At 31.1% G+C, this 18995-nt stretch overlaps 1 long non-coding RNA gene across 1 annotated transcript; it reads right to left on the bottom strand.

Moving 5' to 3' along the window:
• Positions 1–3788: 3788 nt before the first annotated feature.
• LOC143049987 (uncharacterized) lies at positions 3789–7238 on the bottom strand. The gene is made up of 2 exons (XR_012970386.1): positions 7144–7238; positions 3789–4178 (listed from the first exon to the last, which is right to left on the bottom strand). It is a non-coding gene; the product is annotated as an uncharacterized LOC143049987 (long non-coding RNA).
• Positions 7239–18995: the final 11757 nt, after the last annotated feature.

Below are 18995 nucleotides of genomic sequence, written 5' to 3'. Positions count from 1 at the left end.
GTTAGTATTTGCTCATTAAAATTGTACTTGAAACTATGTTTTACTGTAACAATAGCTTAGAATTTTATGACAAATTTGGTCTTAAATCAATTTCTTTTATTAAAATTTTGATTCGAATGCGGCATTTTTTAATTAGAATTGATAGTACTTGTAAATTAAGTGTCGCTGATTTAAAATTTGACATAAAACACATCACATTAATTTCAATAGCCAAAAAATATTCCCCATTTTAAAGCTGATACTAATTTATAATTTCCTTTTGTTACAGATACCCATATATGTTCCACTCCAACGAGAGGGATTTCATGGAAGATAACGCACCAGGATGAGTCACATGTTAGTATTTGCTCATTAAAATTGTACTTGAAACTATGTTTTACTGTAACAATAGCTTAGAATTTTATGACAAATTTGGTCTTAAATCAATTTCTTTTATTAAAATTTCGATTTGAATGCGGCATTTTTTAATTAGAATTGATAGTAATTGTAAATTAAGTGTCGCTGATTTAAAATTTGACATAAAACACATCACATTAATTTCCATAGCCAAAAAATATTCCCCATTTTAAAGCTGATACTAATTTATAATTTCCTTTTGTTACAGATACCCATATATGTTCCACTCCAACGAGAGGGATTTCATGGAAGATAACGCACCAGGATGAGTCACATGTTAGTATTTGCTCATTAAAATTGTACTTGAAACTATGTTTTACTGTAACAATAGCTTAGAATTTTATGACAAATTTGGTTTTAAATCAATTTCTTTTATTAAAATTTTGATTCGAATGCGGCATTTTTTAATTAGAATTGATAGTACTTGTAAATTAAGTGTCGCTGATTTAAAATTTGACATAAAACACATCACATTAATTTCAATAGCCAAAAAATATTCCCCATTTTAAAGCTGATACTAATTTATAATTTCCTTTTGTTACAGATACCCATATATGTTCCACTCCAACGAGAGGGATTTCATGGAAGATAACGCACCAGGATGAGTCACATGTTAGTATTTGCTCATTAAAATTGTACTTGAAACTATGTTTTACTGTAACAATAGCTTAGAATTTTATGACAAATTTGGTCTTAAATCAATTTCTTTTTATAAAATTTCGATTCGAATGCGGCATTTTTTAATTAGAATTGATAGTAATTGTAAATTAAGTGTCGCTGATTTAAAATTTGACATAAAACACATCACATTAATTTCAATAGCCAAAAAATATTCCCCATTTTAAAGCTGATACTAATTTATAATTTCCTTTTGTTACAGATACCCATATATGTTCCACTCCAACGAGAGGGATTTCATGAAAGATAACGCACCAGGATGAGTCACATGTTAGTATTTGCTCATTAAAATTGTACTTGAAACTATGTTTTACTGTAACAATAGCTTAGAATTTTATGACAAATTTGGTCTTAAATCAATTTCTTTTATTAAAATTTGGATTCGAATGCTGCATTTTTTAATTAGAATTGATAGTGATTGTAAATTAAGTGTCGCTGATTTAAAATTTGACATAAAACCCATCACATTAATTTCAATAGCCAAAAAATATTCCCCATTTTAAAGCTGATACTAATTTATAATTTCCTTTTGTTACAGATACCCATATATGTTCCACTCCAACGAGAGGGATTTCATGGAAGATAACGCACCAGGATGAGTCACATGTTAGTATTTGCTCATTAAAATTGTACTTGAAACTATGTTTTACTGTAACAATAGCTTAGAATTTTATGACAAATTTGGTCTTAAATCAATTTCTTTTTATAAAATTTCGATTCGAATGCGGCATTTTTTAATTAGAATTGATAGTAATTGTAAATTAAGTGTCGCTGATTTAAAATTTGACATAAAACACATCACATTAATTTCAATAGCCAAAAAATATTCCCCATTTTAAAGCTGATACTAATTTATAATTTCCTTTTGTTACAGATACCCATATATGTTCCACTCCAACGAGAGGGATTTCATGAAAGATAACGCACCAGGATGAGTCACATGTTAGTATTTGCTCATTAAAATTGTACTTGAAACTATGTTTTACTGTAACAATAGCTTAGAATTTTATGACAAATTTGGTCTTAAATCAATTTCTTTTATTAAAATTTGGATTCGAATGCTGCATTTTTTAATTAGAATTGATAGTGATTGTAAATTAAGTGTCGCTGATTTAAAATTTGACATAAAACCCATCACATTAATTTCAATAGCCAAAAAATATTCCCCATTTTAAAGCTGATACTAATTTATAATTTCCTTTTGTTACAGATACCCATATATGTTCCACTCCAACAAGAGGGATTTCATGGAAGATAACGCACCAGGAAGAGTCACATGTTAGTATTTGCTCATTAAAATTGTACTTGAAACTATGTTTTACTGTAACAATAGCTTAGAATTTTATGACAAATTTGGTCTTAAATCAATTTCTTTTATTAAAATTTCGATTCGAATGCGGCATTTTTTAATTAGAATTGATAGTAATTGTAAATTAAGTGTCGCTGATTTAAAATTTGACATAAAACACATCACATTAATTTCAATAGCCAAAAAATATTCCCCATTTTAAAGCTGATACTAATTTATAATTTCCTTTTGTTACAGATACCCATATATGTTCCACTCCAACGAGAGGGATTTCATGGAAGATAACGCACCAGGATGAGTCACATGTTAGTATTTGCTCACTAAAATTGTACTTGAAACTATGTTTTACTGTAACAATAGCTTAGAATTTTATGACAAATTTGGTCTTAAATCAATTTCTTTTATTAAAATTTCGATGATAAGCCATCTGTAAAAATCTTAAAAAATTTTAATTACTTTTTAACAGTTTTTGATAAAGCTATGAAAAGTCGAGAGAATATTTTCCCGCCAAAATTTCAATGGCTTTTATCTCAAAAACAAGCACGGTGACCTATATATTTTTTTTGCTCTTTGGATTCATTTATTAATCCCCTATCTATATAAACTAGTGACTTGCTATATAATTATTGGTAGGGATAAGCCGCTGGATAAGGTCACTTTTTCATGCTCTATGATATATGAAAAGGGTGAGAAATTCAGACTGAATATATCAATAGGTTGATATTATCACTTATTTGATTATATCATAAGTATCTGAAACTAATCAGATGTCCGTATTTTTTTTTGATGAATTAATATTTAAACATGTTAAAATCAGTGAAGGTGTTAATAGATCTTAATACACTCTGGGGTGATATTACATTTATCTGACCACAGATGTAATACCATCTATGATCTGACCAAACGTCTTTTATATGTATTGTATGTTGGAATTGAAATATCTTCATAATGAAAGATGTAAAATGGGCAATAAGAAAAAAGTGTTTAAGATGTGACAAATTTATTGGAAAAGAAGGTGATATTATTGCGACTGTTTTGCTTCTTAACAAGATGATGAGCGGGGAAAATATTGAAATATATATATAGGCCTGTTTTTGTTAATTAATATATGACAAGGTATATATTTTTGATTAACAAAATATATGAAAAGGGTGGGGTACTTGATGTCTCAGCTGCTCACCCCTACCAAAAAAGGTTTGAAGTGTCTCCAATTTAGGATTTAACATAAAACATCCATCACATTAATTTCCAAATTGTTTTTTTTACAGATTCAACTTAAAACAGATGATGTTTCAGTCGTAGCAGGTGCAGCATGGCAGCCAAACATGTTGAACTGATTGTTGTAATGAGACAGTTTATTGCTTTGGAAAATCCAATTATATTGTTTATAGATTTAGATAATAAAATTCTGTAATGTTCATAATATCAGATGATAATTTGTTAAGTGCCCTCAATATGTCTTCAACGAAATATTAACATGCACAATTGAGGATGCACTGTAAAAAAATCTTCAATATTCTTATTTTTAAAAGTAGGTTCTGATTGTCAATTTTATAAGATATGTACATATTTACCTGAATTTATTTTTAAGGTAATTGGAACAATATGACTATTAAGATTGTTTGAAATTCAAGTTGAGTTTCAATCATTTCTGTTCAAAATATATATATCACATTCTTCTGGTTTGCCAGCAACTTCAATTTTTGAAATTAGAAAATGATGTATAGCCAAAAGATCAGTTGAACAATGGTGTTGGTTGCAGTTAATACCAGCTCTTTATAGGATCTTAAAATGCCTAAAATGGAAACAATGTTTAAATTTAACAAGTTACCATATCTACTGATGAAGAAATTAGAATATTGTGTATGTTCCTTTTTTTGTACAAATGGATATCTTTTGAGTAATCGATTGGAACACCCAAACAATAACTTAATCATTTGGTTTTTTTCTTGTATATCCATCATTGTTTTTGTAAGATAAAAACAAAAAGAAAGTACTTTTGTTAAAATTATTTCTAATTTTTATCAACACAATTAAAATTCTATTAAACAAATAGTTTAGTTCATGCTCCTTTAATCTATATCTTAAAAGTTTTGTGGTGGGCTAAGCAAATATCAAATAATCATTTCAGAAATACACTTGATTGCAGCGCTGCATCTTCACTAACATTTAACATAGTTGGTTCTGAGTTACTGAGGTAGTTCCTATTGGTGTGTTTCTTGTTTTTTCTATGGAGGAATCAGTAGTTTCTATGTCTTCAGGATATGGTTTTGTCATTCAAAGGGAACTCGCAATCTCGCAATGTAATTCTGAAATGATATATATTTGATATTTTATTTTCATTGAAAAAGAAACAATATTAAATTTATTGCATGAACATTTGAACTATTTAAACTTTTTAATTCATAATTTTTGGAAATGGAAAATTCATATTGTAACTGACATATTTTGGAAATAAAATTCAAATTGTAACTGACACATTTTGAAAATTGAATTCAAATTGTAACTGACACATTTTGGAAATCGAATTCAAATTGTAACTGACACATTTTGGAAATAGAATTTAAATTGTAACTGACAGTTTGGAAATAGAATTCAAATTGTAACTGACACATTTTGGAAATTGAATTCAAATTGTAACTGACACATTTTGGAAATTGAATTCAAATTGTAACTGACACATTTTGGAAATAGAATTCAAATTGTAACTGACACATTTTGGAAATAGAATTCAAATTGTAACTGACACATTTTGGAAATAGAATTCAAATTGTAATTGACACATTTTGGAAATAGAATTCAAATTGTAACGGACACATTTTGGAAATAAAATTCAAATTGCAACTGACACATTTTGATGGATGGAATTTTAAAAATAAGAACATTTATGTACTTAATTAAAGCACAAGTGAAAACAATTCCTAAATATAGATTTTTGCTTCATTTGGTAACATGGATGTGCAAAATCACTGATGGCTAACAAGGTTAATTCCCTTATTGGTTAGATAATGAAGTATAGTCTACTGGACCCTGTAGACATCCTACTAAATGTATTGATATATTAAATGTTTTTTTTATATCTCAATCAATATTTGTACATGCCTCACACATAAAGGTGCAAGCAGAGTTGCATGTACTGGACAGAGTCAGCTATTAACTTTCTTTTTATAACAGACCCATTTCACAATCAATATTTGTACATGCCTCACACAGAAAGGTGCAAGCAGAGTTGCATGTACTGGACATTGTCAGCTATCAAGTATTTTTATAACAAACCCACAGAACTGGTATCCAGGAAATTGAAATGAATCAACAAAACATTTATATTGTAGAAATGTATTTTCCCGCGTTTCGGAGTATAGGGGGAAAATGTTGTCTAAAAGGAATGTTTTATAAGAACAGTATGTTTTTGGCGGGTTTTGTTATGTGTAGTTCTACACGTGGACCAATCATTTGGATTGTGTCAATAAGTATTATTATGTTAATAAGGTGAAAGCGGGTTTTTAATTTTCTTGTGTTTGAAAATCATTCTAGCCACAGACGTTCAACACTATAAAACTTATATTGTATATTATTTTGCTGTTTTTTCTTGTGATGGAGTTTGGCATCAATGTCCCGAGGCGTGCCTTGCACTTGCTCCGAACACAGGTTTCCATATCAATTTCTTTAGTAAAGTTTTTGATGGTTTTTCCTGGGCGGTGAGGTTACGTTAAAGACGGATATACACATAAATACATACAGAGATATGGGCTCTTATTGATTCAGACTAAACTTGTTTCAGATGTTTATTCTTTCTGTGTACTCATTTGGAATGTATTTGTAATTCATATATGTCATGATTTATAATATAAATATACATTAAACGCCGGCTCTGTTAGTCTGCACGGCTAAATGCATTGCTTTGTGTTTGTTATTATTGTAGTGTAGTTAAGACTAATATATTTCTCATTATACCTTACTTATGATGCAGATTCAAAGATGTACTACAGTGACATAACACTACAAGTTACAATATATTTTGTATTTTTTGTCATGATGCAGATTTTTGTCATGTTATTTTAAACATGGTGCATTACTTTTTTAGAGTTTTCTTTATGTGTTATGACGTATGCTATATTTGCTAAACTTGTATGCATGTTTATTATGTTGATGAAAATAAAATATGATGTCTAGGTTATCAGCAATATGAATATATTGTTTATTTTGTTTAAGCCTATAAATTATTTTGAAAGATTCTTAAATAAAATGTATTTGAAAACCGAGAATGTGTATAGTACCAGACTTGTAATACAATTATGTCTGATAATACTATATGAATCCTTGATAAAACCTATGTAACATCTCATTACCCTCCTTATACGGTGATGCACATATTAAAAAGATGTGGTATTATTGCAGATAGGACAATTCTCCATTAGAGACAAAATGACACAGAAATTAACAACTATAGGTCACCTTATGGCCTTCAACAATGAGCTAAGCTCAAACTGCATAGTCAGCTATAAAAGGCCCCAAATGATAATGTAAATCAATTCAAACGAGAAACTAACGGCCTAATTTATGTGCAAGAAATGGAAGAAAAACAAATATGTAACACATAAACAAACGACAACCACTTGGTTACAGGCTCCTGACTTTTGACAGGCACATACATATAGAAGGTGTCAGACCACCAATTAAAAGTCCCTATCTGTTCAACCAAATTTTGCAATTTTCATAGCTTTCTAAATTTTTTATCTTAAGTTTAACCTCTTACAAACCAGGTATGTCCTGAATCGTACAGGTATCACCTTTCTTCATGCCAATTTTCAACATACCTCTTAAGCCATATAAGAAAGAAGAGACCTTCCGAACTGATGTACCACTAAAAATAACAAATACAAATACAAATATTTTTATTGGCACAAACTCATTAACAATTAAAAACCAATTGTTCAGAGAACCATTGATGGTCTTTCCACCAGTACGGATCTTTTTTATATGAAAATATTAAAATTCGGTTTTAAATGTCAATTTTAGCGTCGAATGACAGCTTATTGAACGCCGATTCCAAAAATATATGGTTTCTTTACAAAAAGATATAAATAAGGAAGATCATTTTTTACTTCCGGTTTAAGAGATGTTACTTCCTGTATGTTTTGATAGTTTACTTGACTCTGATTCCAAAAATAGATGGTTCTGTATACTTTTAGGTGTCAGACCACCAATTACTCCCTCCAATTTAGAACGTATGTAAAAGTAGCCCTACTCCGACGCAAAATAGTGCTTTTGATGTCCTTGTTTACTTAAACTAACCAACAAATTTGCAGAAATGAAACTTTTGGTGAATATATCTAGATCATTTTGAGCCAAAATTTACTTGTCTTTGAGTTTGCATTAAAAATTGAGGATTAATGCGCTCCATAGTATACTAATTTTATATTTCCGGAAAAACCAGGTTTTTGTTTTGGAGTACCTCTGTTTGATGGTCAGTTATTTTGTTAGAAGGCTTTAAAGGTATGGTGAAAATTCGCATGTAGAAAGCTGATACATGTACAATTAAGGATATACCTGGTTTCTATGAAGTTAAACTTAAGGTAAAATATTTAGAAAGCTGTGAAAATTGCAAAATTTGGTTGAACAGATAGGGATTTTTAATTGGTGGTCTGACACCCTTTAAGAGAAATGCAGTGAAACCCAAAATTCAGAAAACAATTGATTTATTGGTCTTAACTGGTCATTTGAAATAAAAGTAGTCACATTTTAATCTTTTTTGGAGCAAAAAGTCACATATTGCAAATTTAGAGCCTTAAACCTGAATGTGTGCTATTTTTAGCTTTTCCCACCCTGACAATATGCTTTCATATAAAAAATGTTATAAATTGTTACAAATGCACAGTAAGTTGTTTCTGTGGTGTTAAACATTTAAACATAGGTTGATTGCTACCCCAAAATAATTGTTGTCATGAAGATTTGATGAAATTATTTGATTTTTACCCCTTACAAAATGTATATCATTGCGGCATACCATGTATATGGCAGTTAACATAGCCTGATATAAACACTGCATAAACTCACAAAAATCTCATTTATGATCCCAAATGAAAGTTTTATACTTTAAATTTTATTGACTGATAGTAAATAAAACAGTTAAATGACCATGACTGCACTTTTGATCAGTTAATAGTCCCATTACTGACACCAGGTGTAAAAAAGGGGGTCAATATTCCTTGACTCTTCAATACCTTGGATTTTTTATTAAACTCATTGTAAAAATTGTGGAAAATCTTTAAAGCAGTAGAACAAACAAGGAAAAATCAACAAAAGCTGATCTTGATATTGAAAGTTTATGTTTCTCTAGTCCAAAATGAGATTTTCAAGTATTTTCTATCAAAGGCTTACATTACAGTCAGTTTAAATTGAGCTTTGAAATTTGTAATATGAGTCGCATTATGCTCAGAAAGGATGTTTTTAACTTCAAATTGACTAAGGATTAAGAATAAACAAAATAAAAGATTTCTGATCAACTTTTTTTGCTCTTTAAGAGAAATGCAATGAAACCCAAAATTCAGAAAACAATTGATTTTTTGGTCTTAACTGGTCATTTGAAATAATAGTAGTCACATTTTAATCTTTTTTGGAGCAAAAAGTCACATATTGCAAATTTAGAGCCTTAAACCTGAATGTGTGCTATTTTTAGCTTTTCCCACCCTGACAATATGCTTTCATATAAGAAATGTTATAAATTGTTATAAATGCACAGTAAGTTGTTTCTGTGGTGTTAAACATTTAAACATAGGTTGATTGCTACCCCAAAATAATTGTCCTCATGAAGATTTGATGAAATTATTTGATTTTTACCCCTTATATCATTGCGGCATACCATGTATATGGCAGTTAACATAGCCTGATATAAACACTGCATAAACTCACAATAATCTCATTTATGATCCCAAATGAAAGTTTTATACTTTAAATTTTATTAACTGATAGTAAATAAAACAGTTAAATGACCATGACTGCACTTTTGATCAGTTAATAGTCCCATTACTGACACCAGGTGTAAAAAAGGGGGGTCAATATTCCTTGACTCTTCAATACCTTGGATTTTTTATTAAACTCATTGTAAAAATTGTGGAAAATCTTTAAAGCAGTAGAACAAACAAGGAAAAATCAACAAAAGCTGATCTTGATATTGAAAGTTTATGTTTCTCTAGTCCAAAATGAGATTTTCAAGTATTTTCTATCAAAGGCTTACATTACAGTCAGTTTAAATTGAGCTGTGAAATTTGTAATATGAGTCGCATTATGCTCAGAAAGGAAGTTTTTAACTTCAAATTGACTAAGGATTAAGAATAAACAAAACAAAAGATTTCTGATCATATTTTTTTGCTCTTTAAGAGAAATGCGGTGAAACCCAAAATTCAGAAAACAATTGATTTTTTGGTCTTAACTGGTCATTTGAAATAATAGTAGTCACATTTTAATCTTTTTGGAGCAAAAAGTCACATATTGCAAATTTAGAGCCTTAAACCTGAATGTGTGCTATTTTTAGCTTTTCCCACCCTGACAATATGCTTTCATATAAAAAATGTTATAAATTGTTATAAATGCACAGTAAGTTGTTTCTGTGGTGTTAAACATTTAAACATAGGTTGATTGCTACCCCAAAAAAATTGTCGTCATGAAGATTTGATGAAATTATTTGATTTTTACCCCTTATATCATTGCGGCATACCATGTATATGGCAGTTAACATAGCCTGATATAAACACTGAATAAACTCACAACAATCTAATTTATTATCCCAAATGAAAGTTTTACACTTTAAATTTTATTGACTGATAGTAAATAAAACAGTTAAATGACCATGACTGCACTTTTGATCAGTTAATAGTCCCATTACTGACACCAGGTGTAAAAAAGGGGGGTCAATATTCCTTGACTCTTCAATACCTTGGATTTTTTTTATTAAACTCATTGTAAAAATTGTGGAAAATCTTTAAAGCAGTAGAACAAACAAGGAAAAATCAACAAAAGCTGATCTTGATATTGAAAGTTTATGTTTCTCTAGTCCAAAATGAGATTTTCAAGTATTTTCTATCAAAGGCTTACTAAACAGTCAGTTTAAATTGAGCTGTGAAATTTGTAATATGAGTTGCATTATGCTCAGAAAGGATGTTTTTAACTTCAAATTGACTAAGGATTAAGAATAAACAAAATAAAAGATTTCTGATCAACTTTTTTTGCTCTTTAAGAGAAATGCAATGAAACCCAAAATTCAGAAAACAATTGATTTTTTGGTCTTAACTGGTCATTTGAAATAATAGTAGTCACATTTTAATCTTTTTTGGAGCAAAAAGTCACATATTGCAAATTTAGAGCCTTAAACCTGAATGTGTGCTATTTTTAGCTTTTCCCACCCTGACTTTTTCCCACCCTGCTTTCATATAAGAAATGTTATAAATTGTTATAAATGCACAGTAAGTTGTTTCTGTGGTGTTAAACATTTAAACATAGGTTGATTGCTACCCCAAAAAAATTGTCGTCATGAAGATTTGATGAAATTATTTGATTTTTACCCCTTATATCATTGCGGCATACCATGTATATGGCAGTTAACATAGCCTGATATAAACACTGAATAAACTCACAACAATCTAATTTATTATCCCAAATGAAAGTTTTACACTTTAAATTTTATTGACTGATAGTAAATAAAACAGTTAAATGACCATGACTGCACTTTTGATCAGTTAATAGTCCCATTACTGACACCAGGTGTAAAAAAGGGGGGTCAATATTCCTTGACTCTTCAATACCTTGGATTTTTTTATTAAACTCATTGTAAAAATTGTGGAAAATCTTTAAAGCAGTAGAACAAACAAGGAAAAATCAACAAAAGCTGATCTTGATATTGAAAGTTTATGTTTCTCTAGTCCAAAATGAGATTTTCAAGTATTTTCTTTCAAAGGCTTACATTACAGTCAGTTTAAATTGAGCTGTGAAATTTGTAATATGAGTCGCATTATGCTCAGAAAGGATGTTTTTAACTTCAAATGGACTAAGGATTAAGAATTAACAAAACAAACGATTTCTGATCAACTTTTTTTGCTCTTTAACCCTTTAACCCCCAATCCCGCCTGTAGGCGTGATGGCGACAACCATTATTTGGTGGCCCGTATGACCCTCAATACTTTTTTTGAACTGCCCCAACTGAACTGTCATAATAGCAGGGACTTCAACCAAGCAGTTCATGGTCCATCAACTCTTCTCAGATGTCTGTTCATGAAAATTTGGCACTTTGAAAGCCGTTTTAAGAGTTCAAAATCGGAAAAACATGAAAAGTAGCCAAAATCAGGTGGGGGTGGGCATCTTTTGATGGCCACTACGTAACTGGAAGTGACTGTTGCTAAAAACCTTTATCATATATGCATGCATAGGTGGTATAGGAACACAACGAGGTATAATATGGCCAATAGGAATCTAGTCTGTAAAATCTAGGACACCGTTTTGTCAAAAATCCATAAAAACGGACATTTAGGCAGACCTGACTTGACAATAATAATTCCCAAGCAAGACACTGAAGTCCAATATACTCCCAGCTAGCACGAATGGACTACTGTAACTATAGGGTAATACTTGAATGACAAAAAAACACAGTCTTGTCAGTGTTCACCTCTCAAGGTCGTTTTGAAATCGGAAAATAGACGGAAAATTACCATTTTTCACTGGGGGTGGGTTCAAACCCACGAGAAAATATTCCACCTAAAAAGTGGTATTCATTCATTAAGTGCATGGGAAAAAAATCTACGGTATTAACCTCGGGAGAAAAAATAACAATTCTCTAGTCCACTTACTCACCGGTTACATGTTTTTAGTTATGTTATAATCCTCTACTGCCAATACTTTGTGGTTGTACAAGAAATCAACAATAATTTTGCATCCAAATAATCCATTAATTCTTGACGAAGCTTTATCATTATTTCTTCGTCTTCTGAATTCATTTTACCAAAATTGTATAAAAACTCGAATGTATATTCAAAGGGGGCAAGGGCACAACGAACAACGTTCACAATCAAACGCTATCAACCAACAAAACGAGTAAAAAACAATTGTCAAAATTTTTAATTCCTGACTAGAAATAACCATTTTCCGAAGTAAATTGTACCTGTTAAACCTAGTTTTATTTAGCTATCTAAACTTCCCACGTGTAGGATACTTTTTAATTTATAGTTCCTTTTCAGCAGTTATTTATAGTTAAATTGAAAAAAAAAAATCGAAGTATCTTTTACAATAGAATACGGTTAACTAAAGAGTCATATGATTAAGAACTATATTATAACTCGGTCAAGTATACGGTGTTTGCAAGACTTTGCGGGATCGATTAATGGCTAACGTAACGTTATTTCAACAATGTTGCAGAAACATTGATTTTGAGACAATTTTTTGTTGTTATTGTTAAACACCGCAATTATAAGCTAAAGAGACTTGAAACTTAAAAGTAACTATATGTTTTTTTTTCTCGTTTCAAATCAAAAGCGTTGCCATGATGCACACATAATCAACGACAAGAAGGTTGATGCCAACACTTCCTTACAATCCGGACACCTGTCCACATTACGGACATGTCACCAAGACTGTCAAGAGACCTTTATTTGAACACAGTCAATGAAAATCATTCCTGATTTTATTCTGTCGATCCGATTCTTCAGTCATATTTCGTCTGCATATAAACCAATAATACAATTCCGAATTATATTACGCTTAGTCCATTCTCTGGACAAAGTCATCTAAAGACAAGGGAAACAAAATAGAAAACAAAATAAAACCATGATTAAATTATTGATCCATTCCTTTTTGGGGGAGGCATGAGCTAGATTAATGTCCGATTGTTCCATCTAGTGATTTTTAAATTCAACGGACAAGGGAGAATAAAATGAAAAAGGGTATATACTGTAAGGTCTAAATGGCTTCCTAATAGATTCATAAAGCTGCCGGTTATACTTAGCTTAGGTTTCAGCTGTAAAAGAGGGAGAGAAAGATACCAGGGGGACATTGAAACTCATAAATTGAAAATAAACTGACAACGCCATGGATAAAAAAAAGATAAACACAAACAGACACACAATAGTACACAAGAAACAACATGGAAAAATAAAGACTAAGCAACACGTTCCCCACTATGAATTAGTGGGAAATCAGGTGCTCCAGAAGGGTAAACAGATCCTGCTACACAGGAAGTGTACTGTAGGCATGAGTTTTACTTGTTTTATAAGTTTTCAAGGGTACGTTTCTCAATTTTATTCTAATTTTAGTGTATAGTTGATTGGTAACATAAACGTATGAAACTATATTTTAAATATCCCAAGTTCATCATATCATTTACAAATACAGTGACGTCTATCTAAATAAGACACATATTGAATTGATAAAACACAACTTAGATAACAGATGAAGAGCCTTCTTAATATAAGAATATATCAATATATATGAATATACTCACATCGAGGATAACACTTATCATCGATAATCATGTGTGCACATCGGAATTCTATGGTGACCGGATGCGGCCATTTCGCGTTTTCGCGTTTTCTCCTTTCACTTTCACGCGAAATCGAGAAATAGAGAAATCGGGAATCCGGGAAATCGAGAAATCGAGAAAGCGTAATCGAGAAATCGAGAAATCGGGAAATCGGGAAATCGAGAAATCGAGAAAGTCGAGAAATCAATTTCATTTCCAGTTTGCGCGTTTTCGCTTTCGCGTTTTCGCGTTCTTGCTTTCTTGATTTCTCGATTTCGCGTTTTCGCTTTCTTGATTTTCCGATTTCCCGATTTCTCGATTTCTCGATTTCGCTTTCTCGATTTCCCGATTTCCCGATTTCTCGTTTTCTCGATTTCGCGTGAAAGTTAAAGGAGAAAACGCGAAAACGCGAAAAGGCCGCATCCGGCCACCATAGAAATCTCATCGGAGTTCAGTAGTTTTGTGATTTTACTTTTAGTAACTTATATAGTTTGCACTTTATTTCTAACCTGAAACTCTTATCAAAATACAATAGCTAAAAACAACGACCGTCATTTCAATCTTAGCTGGTATATGATCTTGTGCTTTTAGAGAGCTATAGACCATTTGCAAAACAAAATGAGCCGCTTTCAATTCTGAACATTCTACATTTTATCAGTCGAACGTTAACACTAACACTTAAAAAAACAGTGAAATATCAGTCGCTATAATTGTTTTAAAATATTCTGGTAGTCTATAGATATTTTCTTATTGATAATATTTTAATTTGTATACTCGACGACAAAACAATTGAAAGGTAGTGTAGAATTAAAACGTTTTACAGATTTTATTAATAGCTAGGTCAAAATATATACTTAGATGTTTCATAACGAGTACACATTTAATATAGTTTGTTCATGTTGTTATTGACTCGAGCTATTTGATTTCAGAAACGCGTTATAAATTCATGCGTTACACATTTTACTTGTGTTAGATTTAAAGAGAAACGATCGATATTCGTTAATCTAGTCATTCGCACATACCGGTATGACGTCACATGTTATGTTGTGGTGTAAACTCTGACTAATGGGCTGGTAATACCTTTATATTTTAGAAGGTGGAAGACCTGGGTGCTTCATACTTTGTATATGGATGTCTCATGTTACAAAGTTTCCGTCAGTCAAATGTATAATGTCCTTGACCTTATTTTCATTGTTTAGTGACTTCTTGAAAAGAGTTAAGATTTTTTGTAATTCTCTCTTATTATGAATAATAGGATAACTATATTTGGTATGTGCGTACCTTGGAAGGTCCTCATGCCCATCAGACAGTTTTGACCTGGACCTCATTTTATGGATTTGGAAACAAGGCTAATTTTTTGGTGGTAAAGTCCTTATCTCAGATACTGTAAGCAATAGGTTTAGTATATTCGGTGTATGGAAGGAATATAAGGTGTACATGTCTAACTGGTAGGTGCCATCTAACCTTGACCTCATTTTCATGGTTCTGTAGTTATAGTTAAGTGTTTGTGTTTTGGTCTGTTTTTCGTATACTGTATGCAATATTTCTATTCTATATGTTGTATGGAATGATTGTAAGGTGTACATGTCTAGCTGGCAGGTGTCATCTGACCTTGGCCTCATTTTAATGGTTCAATGGGTAAAGTTAAGTTTTTGAGTTTTGGTCTTTTTTCAAATACTATATCTGTATATGCAATAGGTCAACTATATTTGGTGTATTGAAATATTCTATGATCAATATGTTAGTCGCACAGGTTTTATTTAACCTTTACCTCATATTTACGGTTTATAACTCATTGTTAAGATTTTGTGTTTTTCTTAAACTATAATCAATAGGTCAACTACATTTGTTGTATGGAAGAATTGTTAACTGTACATGCCTGTCTGGCATGGTTCATCTGACCTTGACCACATTTTCATGGTTCATTGGTCAATGATTTATAGTTTTCCTGGTTAATGGTTTATGTGACAGTTGTAATAAAGCTTTATATTTAGGATTATCAACATAATATCAATTATCAGTAAAGAAGGCAAGACATTTTCAGTGTTTGCACTCTTGTGATTTAAAAAAAAAATAAAAGTCGATCACTTCAACAAAGTCAGCACGACAACTTCATACACAGCAACTCATGTCAGTTCATATGGTGTGGATTCTTTTATTTTAGTGGGTATCAATTTTCGTGGATTGTCTATCAGGAAAACAAACGTTTTCGGCGTTGATATTTGCCTATCTTTGGCTAAGCCTATAACAAATTTGTAATTAGTCGAACATTTGATTTTGTGGTTCACTAGTACCCATTAAACCCGCGAAACCCACGAAAATTGGTATAAAAAAATGAATCCACAGTACAATATATGTACATTGTCGGAAATGTGACTGGTTTTAATTAGACTGGTATTTGTACGAGCTTTAGAAACATGACGAAAAGCGAACATCGCTGGCTGTTTTCCTTTTTCGTACCGAGTGCAAATAAATTTTACATTTCTGACAATGTACATCTAATAGCATTTTTTAAAAGTATATTGTTTTTATCCGGCTCTTCAATGTTTAGTTGTCCTAAATAGTTATCATACCACATCTTTTTTTTTATATCAAATTTTGATATTAGTCAAATATAGGGTTAAGTTGAGAATGGAAATGGGGAATATGCCAAAGAGACAATAACCCGACCAAAGAAGAGATAACAATCGAAGGCAACCAATGGGTCTTCAACGCAGCACGAAAATGCAGTTCCGTTATTATTAAACCTTGTCCTGCATATAAAATAATAAGGAAAGCTTAAAAAAGGAAAAACTGTTTTCAACATTCTGCAATAAGATGGGCAATTGATCAGAAACCAGTGTAAGAGCAAAGAGAAACAGAATGATGAAAGGGGGGGGGGCAAGGGGGGTCCCAATAACAGCAAAACAGCAAATTGATTTGGCTTATAACAGATAACAAGGAATTAAAATGGACAAAAACAGATAACAGTAAATGAAATATTAAAATAAGTCGGGTCATTGATAGATCCAGTATTTCTTATTACGGGTATATTCCTTTGTAATGAATTCCATTTTCTATGAACATGTTCTTAGAATTATGTATCTAGAATGTGTTTACTACTCAGTATATTTTTATACGCTCGTTTACGGGACGTATTATGGAATACTGTTGTCCGTCTGTTGTCAACATGTCAAACATTAACTCCAACACTCTTTAACCAATTTGCATAAACTTTGGAAAAATGTTTATATCTATTGACGTGAGCTCCCCTTTGTTTTTTTTATAAATTTCAGATTTAAAATTTTTGAGTAATGGGGTTTTATTTAATAAAAATGTAGTTTTTTTCAGTTTTCTGATAATATCTCAAAAATCCTTTCACAAATTTGCACGGAATTTTGGTGATTTGTTTATATCTATTGACATGAGCTCCCTTTCAATTTTTATAAATTTTAGATTTTACGTTATAGCTATTGTTGTAAGCGCCCTTTCTATTTTCATTAATTTCAGATTTTATGTTATTGAGTTGAGGGTTCTATTCATTAAAAAAGTGGTATTTTCCAGTTTTCGGACAATAACTCAAAAATGTTTTCAGCAGTTCTCATGAAACTTTGGTATATTGTTTATATATATTGACTGAAGCTCTCTTTAAATTTTTATAAATATCTGATATGACATAAGGAAGTTGTCGAATATTTCAAAAAGGGCGACGGGCGTATCATGCGCTCATGGCATAGCTGTTTATTTGTTATAGAATACTTTTTTCTGCATTTTTTTAAACAGTTCTAGAAACTCACACATGCTTATAATTTAAATAGTGTGTAATAAAATTGAGAATGGAAGAGAAAAAAATGATATCTAGTAAAAATTCAAGGGCAGTTATGGTATCAAAGCAGGTCCAATTGACATATAGTTCTTGTGTTTGTTGCTACTAAAAATGACTTAAAAGAGTTTGAAAATATATATTCGCATTCTGACTTTTTTTTAAATGCCCATTTAATGAGGTGTGTGAATTTTTCTTAATAAGACTATGAGGCAAAGTGGTATATAGGGTAGAAAAATCAAAAGCACCAATTATAAGCATGCAATTTATCAAGCCAATTTTTGAGACTCCAAAAGTAATTTATTCCACTATTTTCATAGGCTCAATTTGAACAATTTTTTTATCAGGCTTTTGATTTCACCAAGTGTACTAGTAAGTAGTATACATAGTTTAGTAGGGGAACAATGGCTTGAAGACAAAATAAATCTGTGTTTGTAATGAGCTATGTGCAGCTTCGGAACCCAGTACATGGTTGGAACTTTCATTGTACAATGTGTTTGGTTCTGCTTGAAAAGAATCACAGAGCTGAGTCAATGTACCATATTAAATAAAAGGTTAACTGTTTGTAAGGACCTAGTCCTTAATTGAGATTCTTGTCAGATATTCCTGCCCATATGTTTTCCTTTTTGTCATATTAAGAATTGTTCTGATTTAATATGCTGGTACGGGAAACAAGGAACATTGTCCTCATACAAAAAAGTAAATATAATTCTAAATACATGTTCCAAAAAATGGAACTTATTACAAAGGATAATCTTAAGATATTATACTGGAATTGTCCTGGACCTCACTTCTGTGATGGGTATATGTTAATGGAATCCTTCTCCGAATACGGGACCAACTTATTAGTAGTGATAGACCCCAATGTCCAATGATCTTCAATTTCTACCGAAAATTTGCTGTAAAAAAAATGCTAACATTCCAATTTTCAATAACAGTTAACAGCAAATACATTATCACAATAACAGATAACAAAAAAAACTAAAAGCCCAATAACAGCTAACAAAGAATAAGACAATAACAGCTAACAGCAAATATATTTTTAGAATAACAGAGAACAAAGAATTAAATTGCCCCATAACAGCATAACAGTTAAACCCCTTGCTCCCCTCAATGATGCACTCCGAACTTAAAATATTTCATTTATCATTTTCGAGAGAACCAATTGTAACTTTTCAAATAGCTTCTTTTTTGATAGCAGTTATATTGAACTGTGACTCAAAATGAAAAGGCGTCTTCCCCTTCACCAAGCACGAATGAATTTCAATAAACAAGGGAAACCCAATTTACAGTCGTGTAATGATATT

This window comes from Mytilus galloprovincialis, chromosome 10, assembly GCF_965363235.1.
Source record: "Mytilus galloprovincialis chromosome 10, xbMytGall1.hap1.1, whole genome shotgun sequence".
NCBI lineage: Eukaryota > Metazoa > Mollusca > Bivalvia > Mytilida > Mytilidae > Mytilus > Mytilus galloprovincialis.
Note: the sequence above shows the minus strand (reverse complement) of the source record. Positions and strands in the feature narration are given on the sequence as shown.